Genomic DNA, 10,189 nt, shown 5'->3' with positions numbered 1-10,189 from the left:
GAACCTGACCAACCAGAGGACGACAGGTCTTTAGAGGAACGGACCTGACCAACCAGAGGACAATGGGTCTTTAAAGGAACGAGCCTGACCAACCAGAGGACGACGGGTCTTTAGAGGAACGAACCTGACCAACTAGAGGACGACAGGTCTTTAGAGGAACGAACCTGACCAACCAGAGGACGACGGGTCTTTAGAGGAACGAACCTGACCAACCAGAGGACGACGGGTCTTTAGAGGAACGAACCTGACCAACCAGAGGACGACGGGTCTTTAGAGGAACGAACCTGACCAACCAGAGGACGACGGGTCTTTAGAGGAACCAACCTGACCAACCAGAGGACGACGGGTCTTTAGAGGAACGGACCTGACCAACCAGAGGACGACGGGTCTTTAGAGGAACTAACCTGACCAACCAGAGGACGACGGGTCTTTAGAGGAATGAACCTGACCAACCAGAGGACATCAGGTCTTTAGAGGAACGAACCTGACCAACCAGAGGACGACGGGTCTTTAGAGGAACGGACCTGACCAACCAGAGGACGACGGGTCTTTAGAGGAACGAACCTGACCAACCAGAGGACGACGGGTCTTTAGAGGAACGAACCTGACCAACCAGAGGACGACGGGTCTTTAGAGGAACGAACCTGACCAACCAGAGGACGACGGGTCTTTAGAGGAACGGACCTGACCAACCAGAGGACGACGGGTCTTTAGTGGAACCAACCTGACCAACCAGAGGACGACGGGTCTTTAGAGGAACGAACCTGACCAACCAGAGGACGACGGGTCTTTAGTGGAACCAACCTGACCAACCAGAAGACGACGGGTCTTTAGAGGAACGAACCTGACCAACCAGAGGACGACGGGTCTTTAGAGGAACGAACCTGACCAACCAGAGGACGACGGGTCTTTAGAGGAACGAACCTGACCAACCAGAGGACGACGGGTCTTTAGAGGAATGAACCTGACCAACCAGAGGACGACGGGTCTTTAGAGGAACGAACCTGACCAACCAGAGGACGACGGGTTTTTAGAGGAACGGACCTGACCAACCAGAGGACGACGGGTCTTTAGAGGAACGGACCTGACCAACCAGAGGACGACGGGTCTTTAGAGGAACGAACCTGACCAACCAGAGGACGACGGGTCTTTAGAGGAACGAACCTGACCAACCAGAGGACGACGGGTCTTTAGAGGAACGGACCTGACCAACCAGAGGACGACGGGTCTTTAGAGGAACGGACCTGACCAACCAGAGGACGACGGGTCTTTAGAGGAACGAACCTGACCAACCAGAGGACGACGGGTCTTTAGAGGAACGAACCTGACCAACCAGAGGACGACAGGTCTTTAGAGGAACGGACCTGACCAACCAGAGGACGACGGGTCTTTAGAGGAACGGACCTGACCAACCAGAGGACGACGGGTCTTTAGAGGAATGAACCTGACCAACCAAAGGACGACGGGTCTTTAGAGGAACGAACCTGACCAACCAGAGGACGACGGGTCTTTAGAGGAACGAACCTGACCAACCAGAGGACGACGGGTCTTTAGAGGAACGAACGTGACCAACCAGAGGACGACGGGTCTTTAGTGGAACCAACCTGACCAACCAGAGGACGACGGGTCTTTAGAGGAACGAACCTGACCAACCAGAGGACGACGGGTCTTTAGTGGAACCAACCTGACCAACCAGAGGACGACGGGTCTTTAGAGGAACGAATCTGACCAACCAGAGGACGACGGGTCTTTAGAGGAACGAACCTGACCAACCAGAGGACGACAGGTCTTTAGAGGAACGGACCTGACCAACCAGAGGACAATGGGTCTTTAAAGGAACGAGCCTGACCAACCAGAGGACGACGGGTCTTTAGAGGAACGAACCTGACCAACTAGAGGACGACAGGTCTTTAGAGGAACGAACCTGACCAACCAGAGGACGACGGGTCTTTAGAGGAACGAACCTGACCAACCAGAGGACGACGGGTCTTTAGAGGAACGAACCTGACCAACCAGAGGACGACGGGTCTTTAGAGGAACGGACCTGACCAACCAGAGGACAATGGGTCTTTAAAGGAACGAGCCTGACCAACCAGAGGACGACGGGTCTTTAGAGGAACGAACCTGACCAACTAGAGGACGACAGGTCTTTAGAGGAACGAACCTGACCAACCAGAGGACGACGGGTCTTTAGAGGAACGAACCTGACCAACCAGAGGACGACGGGTCTTTAGAGGAACGAACGTGACCAACCAGAGGACGACGGGTCTTTAGTGGAACCAACCTGACCAACCAGAGGACGACGGGTCTTTAGAGGAATGAACCTGACCAACCAGAGGACGACGGGTCATTAGTGGAACCAACCTGACCAACCAGAGGACGACGGGTCTTTAGAGGAACGAACCTGACCAACCAGAGGACGACAGGTCTTTAGAGGAACGGACCTGACCAACCAGAGGACAATGGGTCTTTAAAGGAACGAGCCTGACCAACCAGAGGACGACGGGTCTTTAGAGGAACGAACCTGACCAACTAGAGGACGACAGGTCTTTAGAGGAACGAACCTGACCAACCAGAGGACGACGGGTCTTTAGAGGAACGAACCTGACCAACCAGAGGACGACGGGGCTTTAGAGGAACGAACCTGACCAACCAGAGGACGACGGGTCTTTAGAGGAACGAACCTGACCAACCAGAGGACGACGGGTCTTTAGAGGAACGGACCTGACCAACCAGAGGACGACGGGTCTTTAGAGGAACGAACCTGACCAATCAGAGGACGACGGGTCTTTAGAGGAACCAACCTGACCAACCAGAGGACGACGGGTCTTTAGAGGAACGGACCTGACCAACCAGAGGACGACGGGTCTTTAGAGGAACTAACCTGACCAACCAGAGGACGACGGGTCTTTAGAGGAATGAACCTGACCAACCAGAGGACATCAGGTCTTTAGAGGAACGAACCTGACCAACCAGAGGACGACGGGTCTTTAGAGGAACGGACCTGACCAACCAGAGGACGACGGGTCATTAGAGGAACGAACCTGACCAACCAGAGGACGACGGGTCTTTAGAGGAACGAACCTGACCAACCAGAGGACGACGGGTCTTTAGAGGAACGAACCTGACCAACCAGAGGACGACGGGTCTTTAGAGGAACGGACCTGACCAACCAGAGGACGACGGGTCTTTAGTGGAACCAACCTGACCAACCAGAGGACGACGGGTCTTTAGAGGAACGAACCTGACCAACCAGAGGACGACGGGTCTTTAGTGGAACCAACCTGACCAACCAGAAGACGACGGGTCTTTAGAGGAACGAACCTGACCAACCAGAGGACGACGGGTCTTTAGAGGAACGAACCTGACCAACCAGAGGACGACGGGTCTTTAGAGGAACGGACCTGACCAACCAGAGGACAATGGGTCTTTAAAGGAACGAGCCTGACCAACCAGAGGACGACGGGTCTTTAGAGGAACGAACCTGACCAACTAGAGGACGACAGGTCTTTAGAGGAACGAACCTGACCAACCAGAGGACGACGGGTCTTTAGAGGAACGAACCTGACCAACCAGAGGACGACGGGTCTTTAGAGGAACGAACCTGACCAACCAGAGGACGACGGGTCTTTAGAGGAACGAACCTGACCAACCAGAGGACGACGCGTCTTTAGAGGAACGGACCTGACCAACCAGAGGACGACGGGTCTTTAGAGGAACGAACCTGACCAATCAGAGGACGACGGGTCTTTAGAGGAACCAACCTGACCAATCAGAGGACGAGGGGTCTTTAGAGGAACCAACCTGACCAACCAGAGGACGACGGGTTTTTAGTGGAACCAACCTGACCAACCAGAGGACGACGGGTCTTTAGAGGAACGAACGTGACCAACCAGAGGACGACGGGTCTTTAGAGGAACGAACCTGACCAACCAGAGGACGACGGGTCTTTAGAGGAACGAACCCGACCAACCAGAGGACGACGGGGCTTTAGAGGAACGAACCTGACCAACCAGAGGACGACGGGTCTTTAGAGGAACGAACCTGACCAACCAGAGGACGACGGGTCTTTAGAGGAACGGACCTGACCAACCAGAGGACGACGGGTCTTTAGAGGAACGAACCTGACCAATCAGAGGACGACGGGTCTTTAGAGGAACCAACCTGACCAACCAGAGGACGACGGGTCTTTAGAGGAACGGACCTGACCAACCAGAGGACGACGGGTCTTTAGAGGAACTAACCTGACCAACCAGAGGACGACGGGTCTTTAGAGGAATGAACCTGACCAACCAGAGGACATCAGGTCTTTAGAGGAACGAACCTGACCAACCAGAGGACGACGGGTCTTTAGAGGAACGGACCTGACCAACCAGAGGACGACGGGTCTTTAGAGGAACGAACCTGACCAACCAGAGGACGACGGGTCTTTAGAGGAACGAACCTGACCAACCAGAGGACGACGGGTCTTTAGAGGAACGAACCTGACCAACCAGAGGACGACGGGTCTTTAGAGGAACGGACCTGACCAACCAGAGGACGACGGGTCTTTAGTGGAACCAACCTGACCAACCAGAGGACGACGGGTCTTTAGAGGAACGAACCTGACCAACCAGAGGACGACGGGTCTTTAGTGGAACCAACCTGACCAACCAGAAGACGACGGGTCTTTAGAGGAACGAACCTGACCAACCAGAGGACGACGGGTCTTTAGAGGAACGAACCTGACCAACCAGAGGACGACGGGTCTTTAGAGGAACGGACCTGACCAACCAGAGGACAATGGGTCTTTAAAGGAACGAGCCTGACCAACCAGAGGACGACGGGTCTTTAGAGGAACGAACCTGACCAACTAGAGGACGACAGGTCTTTAGAGGAACGAACCTGACCAACCAGAGGACGACGGGTCTTTAGAGGAACGAACCTGACCAACCAGAGGACGACGGGTCTTTAGAGGAACGAACCTGACCAACCAGAGGACGACGGGTCTTTAGAGGAACGAACCTGACCAACCAGAGGACGACGCGTCTTTAGAGGAACGGACCTGACCAACCAGAGGACGACGGGTCTTTAGAGGAACGAACCTGACCAATCAGAGGACGACGGGTCTTTAGAGGAACCAACCTGACCAATCAGAGGACGAGGGGTCTTTAGAGGAACCAACCTGACCAACCAGAGGACGACGGGTTTTTAGTGGAACCAACCTGACCAACCAGAGGACGACGGGTCTTTAGAGGAACGAACGTGACCAACCAGAGGACGACGGGTCTTTAGAGGAACGAACCTGACCAACCAGAGGACGACGGGTCTTTAGAGGAACGAACCCGACCAACCAGAGGACGACGGGTCTTTAGTGGAACCAACCTGACCAACCAGAGGACGACGGGTCTTTAGAGGAACGAACCTGACCAACCAGAGGACGACGGGTCTTTAGTGGAACCAACCTGACCAACCAGAGGACGACGGGTCTTTAGAGGAACGAACGTGACCAACCAGAGGACGACGGGTCTTTAGAGGAACGAACCTGACCAACCAGAGGACGACGGGTCTTTAGAGGAACGAACCTGACCAACCAGAGGACGACGGGTCTTTAGTGGAACCAACCTGACCAACCAGAGGACGACGGGTCTTTAGAGGAACGAACCTGACCAACCAGAGGACGACGGGTCTTTAGAGGAACGAACCTGACCAACCAGAGGACGACGGGTCTTTAGTGGAACCAACCTGACCAACCAGAGGACGACGGGTCTTTAGAGGAACGAACCTGACCAACCAGAGGACGACGGGTCTTTAGAGGAACGAACGTGACCAACCAGAGGACGACGGGTCTTTAGTGGAACCAACCTGACCAACCAGAGGACGACGGGTCTTTAGAGGAATGAACCTGACCAACCAGAGGACGACGGGTCATTAGTGGAACCAACCTGACCAACCAGAGGACGACGGGTCTTTAGAGGAACGAACCTGACCAACCAGAGGACGACGGGTCTTTAGAGGAACGAACCTGACCAACCAGAGGACGACAGGTCTTTAGAGGAACGGACCTGACCAACCAGAGGACAATGGGTCTTTAAAGGAACGAGCCTGACCAACCAGAGGACGACGGGTCTTTAGAGGAACGAACCTGACCAACTAGAGGACGACAGGTCTTTAGAGGAACGAACCTGACCAACCAGAGGACGACGGGTCTTTAGAGGAACGAACCTGACCAACCAGAGGACGACGGGGCTTTAGAGGAACGAACCTGACCAACCAGAGGACGACGGGTCTTTAGAGGAACGAACCTGACCAACCAGAGGACGACGGGTCTTTAGAGGAACGGACCTGACCAACCAGAGGACGACGGGTCTTTAGAGGAACGAACCTGACCAATCAGAGGACGACGGGTCTTTAGAGGAACCAACCTGACCAACCAGAGGACGACGGGTCTTTAGAGGAACGGACCTGACCAACCAGAGGACGACGGGTCTTTAGAGGAACGAACCTGACCAACCAGAGGACGACGGGTCTTTAGAGGAATGAACCTGACCAACCAGAGGACGACAGGTCTTTAGAGGAACGAACCTGACCAACCAGAGGACGACGGGTCTTTAGAGGAACGGACCTGACCAACCAGAGGACGACGGGTCTTTAGAGGAACGAACCTGACCAACCAGAGGACGACGGGTCTTTAGAGGAACGAACCTGACCAACCAGAGGACGACGGGTCTTTAGAGGAACGAACCTGACCAACCAGAGGACGACGGGTCTTTAGAGGAACGGACCTGACCAACCAGAGGACGACGGGTCTTTAGTGGAACCAACCTGACCAACCAGAGGACGACGGGTCTTTAGAGGAACGAACCTGACCAACCAGAGGACGACGGGTCTTTAGTGGAACCAACCTGACCAACCAGAAGACGACGGGTCTTTAGAGGAACGAACCTGACCAACCAGAGGACGACGGGTCTTTAGAGGAACGAACCTGACCAACCAGAGGACGACAGGTCTTTAGAGGAACGGACCTGACCAACCAGAGGACAATGGGTCTTTAAAGGAACGAGCCTGACCAACCAGAGGACGACGGGTCTTTAGAGGAACGAACCTGACCAACCAGAGGACGACGGGTCTTTAGAGGAACGAACCTGACCAACTAGAGGACGACAGGTCTTTAGAGGAACGAACCTGACCAACCAGAGGACGACGGGTCTTTAGAGGAACGAACCTGACCAACCAGAGGACGACGGGTCTTTAGAGGAACGAACCTGACCAACCAGAGGACGACGGGTCTTTAGAGGAACGAACCTGACCAACCAGAGGACGACGCGTCTTTAGAGGAACGGACCTGACCAACCAGAGGACGACGGGTCTTTAGAGGAACGAACCTGACCAATCAGAGGACGACGGGTCTTTAGAGGAACCAACCTGACCAATCAGAGGACGAGGGGTCTTTAGAGGAACCAACCTGACCAACCAGAGGACGACGGGTTTTTAGTGGAACCAACCTGACCAACCAGAGGACGACGGGTCTTTAGAGGAACGAACGTGACCAACCAGAGGACGACGGGTCTTTAGAGGAACGAACCTGACCAACCAGAGGACGACGGGTCTTTAGAGGAACGAACCCGACCAACCAGAGGACGACGGGTCTTTAGTGGAACCAACCTGACCAACCAGAGGACGACGGGTCTTTAGAGGAACGAACCTGACCAACCAGAGGACGACGGGTCTTTAGTGGAACCAACCTGACCAACCAGAGGACGACGGGTCTTTAGAGGAACGAACGTGACCAACCAGAGGACGACGGGTCTTTAGAGGAACGAACCTGACCAACCAGAGGACGACGGGTCTTTAGAGGAACGAACCTGACCAACCAGAGGACGACGGGTCTTTAGTGGAACCAACCTGACCAACCAGAGGACGACGGGTCTTTAGAGGAACGAACCTGACCAACCAGAGGACGACGGGTCTTTAGAGGAACGAACCTGACCAACCAGAGGACGACGGGTCTTTAGTGGAACCAACCTGACCAACCAGAGGACGACGGGTCTTTAGAGGAACGAACCTGACCAACCAGAGGACGACGGGTCTTTAGAGGAACGAACGTGACCAACCAGAGGACGACGGGTCTTTAGTGGAACCAACCTGACCAACCAGAGGACGACGGGTCTTTAGAGGAATGAACCTGACCAACCAGAGGACGACGGGTCATTAGTGGAACCAACCTGACCAACCAGAGGACGACGGGTCTTTAGAGGAACGAACCTGACCAACCAGAGGACGACGGGTCTTTAGAGGAACGAACCTGACCAACCAGAGGACGACAGGTCTTTAGAGGAACGGACCTGACCAACCAGAGGACAATGGGTCTTTAAAGGAACGAGCCTGACCAACCAGAGGACGACGGGTCTTTAGAGGAACGAACCTGACCAACTAGAGGACGACAGGTCTTTAGAGGAACGAACCTGACCAACCAGAGGACGACGGGTCTTTAGAGGAACGAACCTGACCAACCAGAGGACGACGGGGCTTTAGAGGAACGAACCTGACCAACCAGAGGACGACGGGTCTTTAGAGGAACGAACCTGACCAACCAGAGGACGACGGGTCTTTAGAGGAACGGACCTGACCAACCAGAGGACGACGGGTCTTTAGAGGAACGAACCTGACCAATCAGAGGACGACGGGTCTTTAGAGGAACCAACCTGACCAACCAGAGGACGACGGGTCTTTAGAGGAACGGACCTGACCAACCAGAGGACGACGGGTCTTTAGAGGAACGAACCTGACCAACCAGAGGACGACGGGTCTTTAGAGGAATGAACCTGACCAACCAGAGGACGACAGGTCTTTAGAGGAACGAACCTGACCAACCAGAGGACGATGGGTCTTTAGAGGAACGGACCTGACCAACCAGAGGACGACGGGTCTTTAGAGGAACGAACCTGACCAACCAGAGGACGACGGGTCTTTAGAGGAACGAACCTGACCAACCAGAGGACGACGGGTCTTTAGAGGAACGAACCTGACCAACCAGAGGACGACGGGTCTTTAGAGGAACGGACCTGACCAACCAGAGGACGACGGGTCTTTAGTGGAACCAACCTGACCAACCAGAGGACGACGGGTCTTTAGAGGAACGAACCTGACCAACCAGAGGACGACGGGTCTTTAGTGGAACCAACCTGACCAACCAGAAGACGACGGGTCTTTAGAGGAACGAACCTGACCAACCAGAGGACGACGGGTCTTTAGAGGAACGAACCTGACCAACCAGAGGACGACAGGTCTTTAGAGGAACGGACCTGACCAACCAGAGGACAATGGGTCTTTAAAGGAACGAGCCTGACCAACCAGAGGACGACGGGTCTTTAGAGGAACGAACCTGACCAACTAGAGGACGACAGGTCTTTAGAGGAACGAACCTGACCAACCAGAGGACGACGGGTCTTTAGAGGAACGAACCTGACCAACAAGAGGACGACGGGTCTTTAGAGGAACGAACCTGACCAACCAGAGGACGACGGGTCTTTAGAGGAACGAACCTGACCAACCAGAGGACGACGGGTCTTTAGAGGAACGGACCTGACCAACCAGAGGACGACGGGTCTTTAGAGGAACGAACCTGACCAATCAGAGGACGACGGGTCTTTAGAGGAACCAACCTGACCAATCAGAGGACGACGGGTCTTTAGAGGAACCAACCTGACCAACCAGAGGACGACGGGTTTTTAGTGGAACCAACCTGACCAACCAGAGGACGACGGGTCTTTAGAGGAACGAACGTGACCAACCAGAGGACGACGGGTCTTTAGAGGAACGAACCTGACCAACCAGAGGACGACGGGTCTTTAGAGGAACGAACCCGACCAACCAGAGGACGACGGGTCTTTAGTGGAACCAACCTGACCAACCAGAGGACGACGGGTCTTTAGAGGAACGAACCTGACCAACCAGAGGACGACGGGTCTTTAGTGGAACCAACCTGACCAACCAGAGGACGACGGGTCTTTAGAGGAACGAACGTGACCAACCAGAGGACGACGGGTCTTTAGAGGAACGAACCTGACCAACCAGAGGACGACGGGTCTTTAGAGGAACGAACCTGACCAACCAGAGGACGACGGGTCTTTAGTGGAACCAACCTGACCAACCAGAGGACGACGGGTCTTTAGAGGAACGAACCTGACCAACCAGAGGACGACGGGTC

This window comes from Salvelinus fontinalis, chromosome 22 (assembly GCF_029448725.1).
Source record: "Salvelinus fontinalis isolate EN_2023a chromosome 22, ASM2944872v1, whole genome shotgun sequence".
NCBI lineage: Eukaryota > Metazoa > Chordata > Actinopteri > Salmoniformes > Salmonidae > Salvelinus > Salvelinus fontinalis.
The sequence above is the reverse complement of the archived record's forward strand: the minus strand, read 5'-3'. Positions refer to the sequence as shown.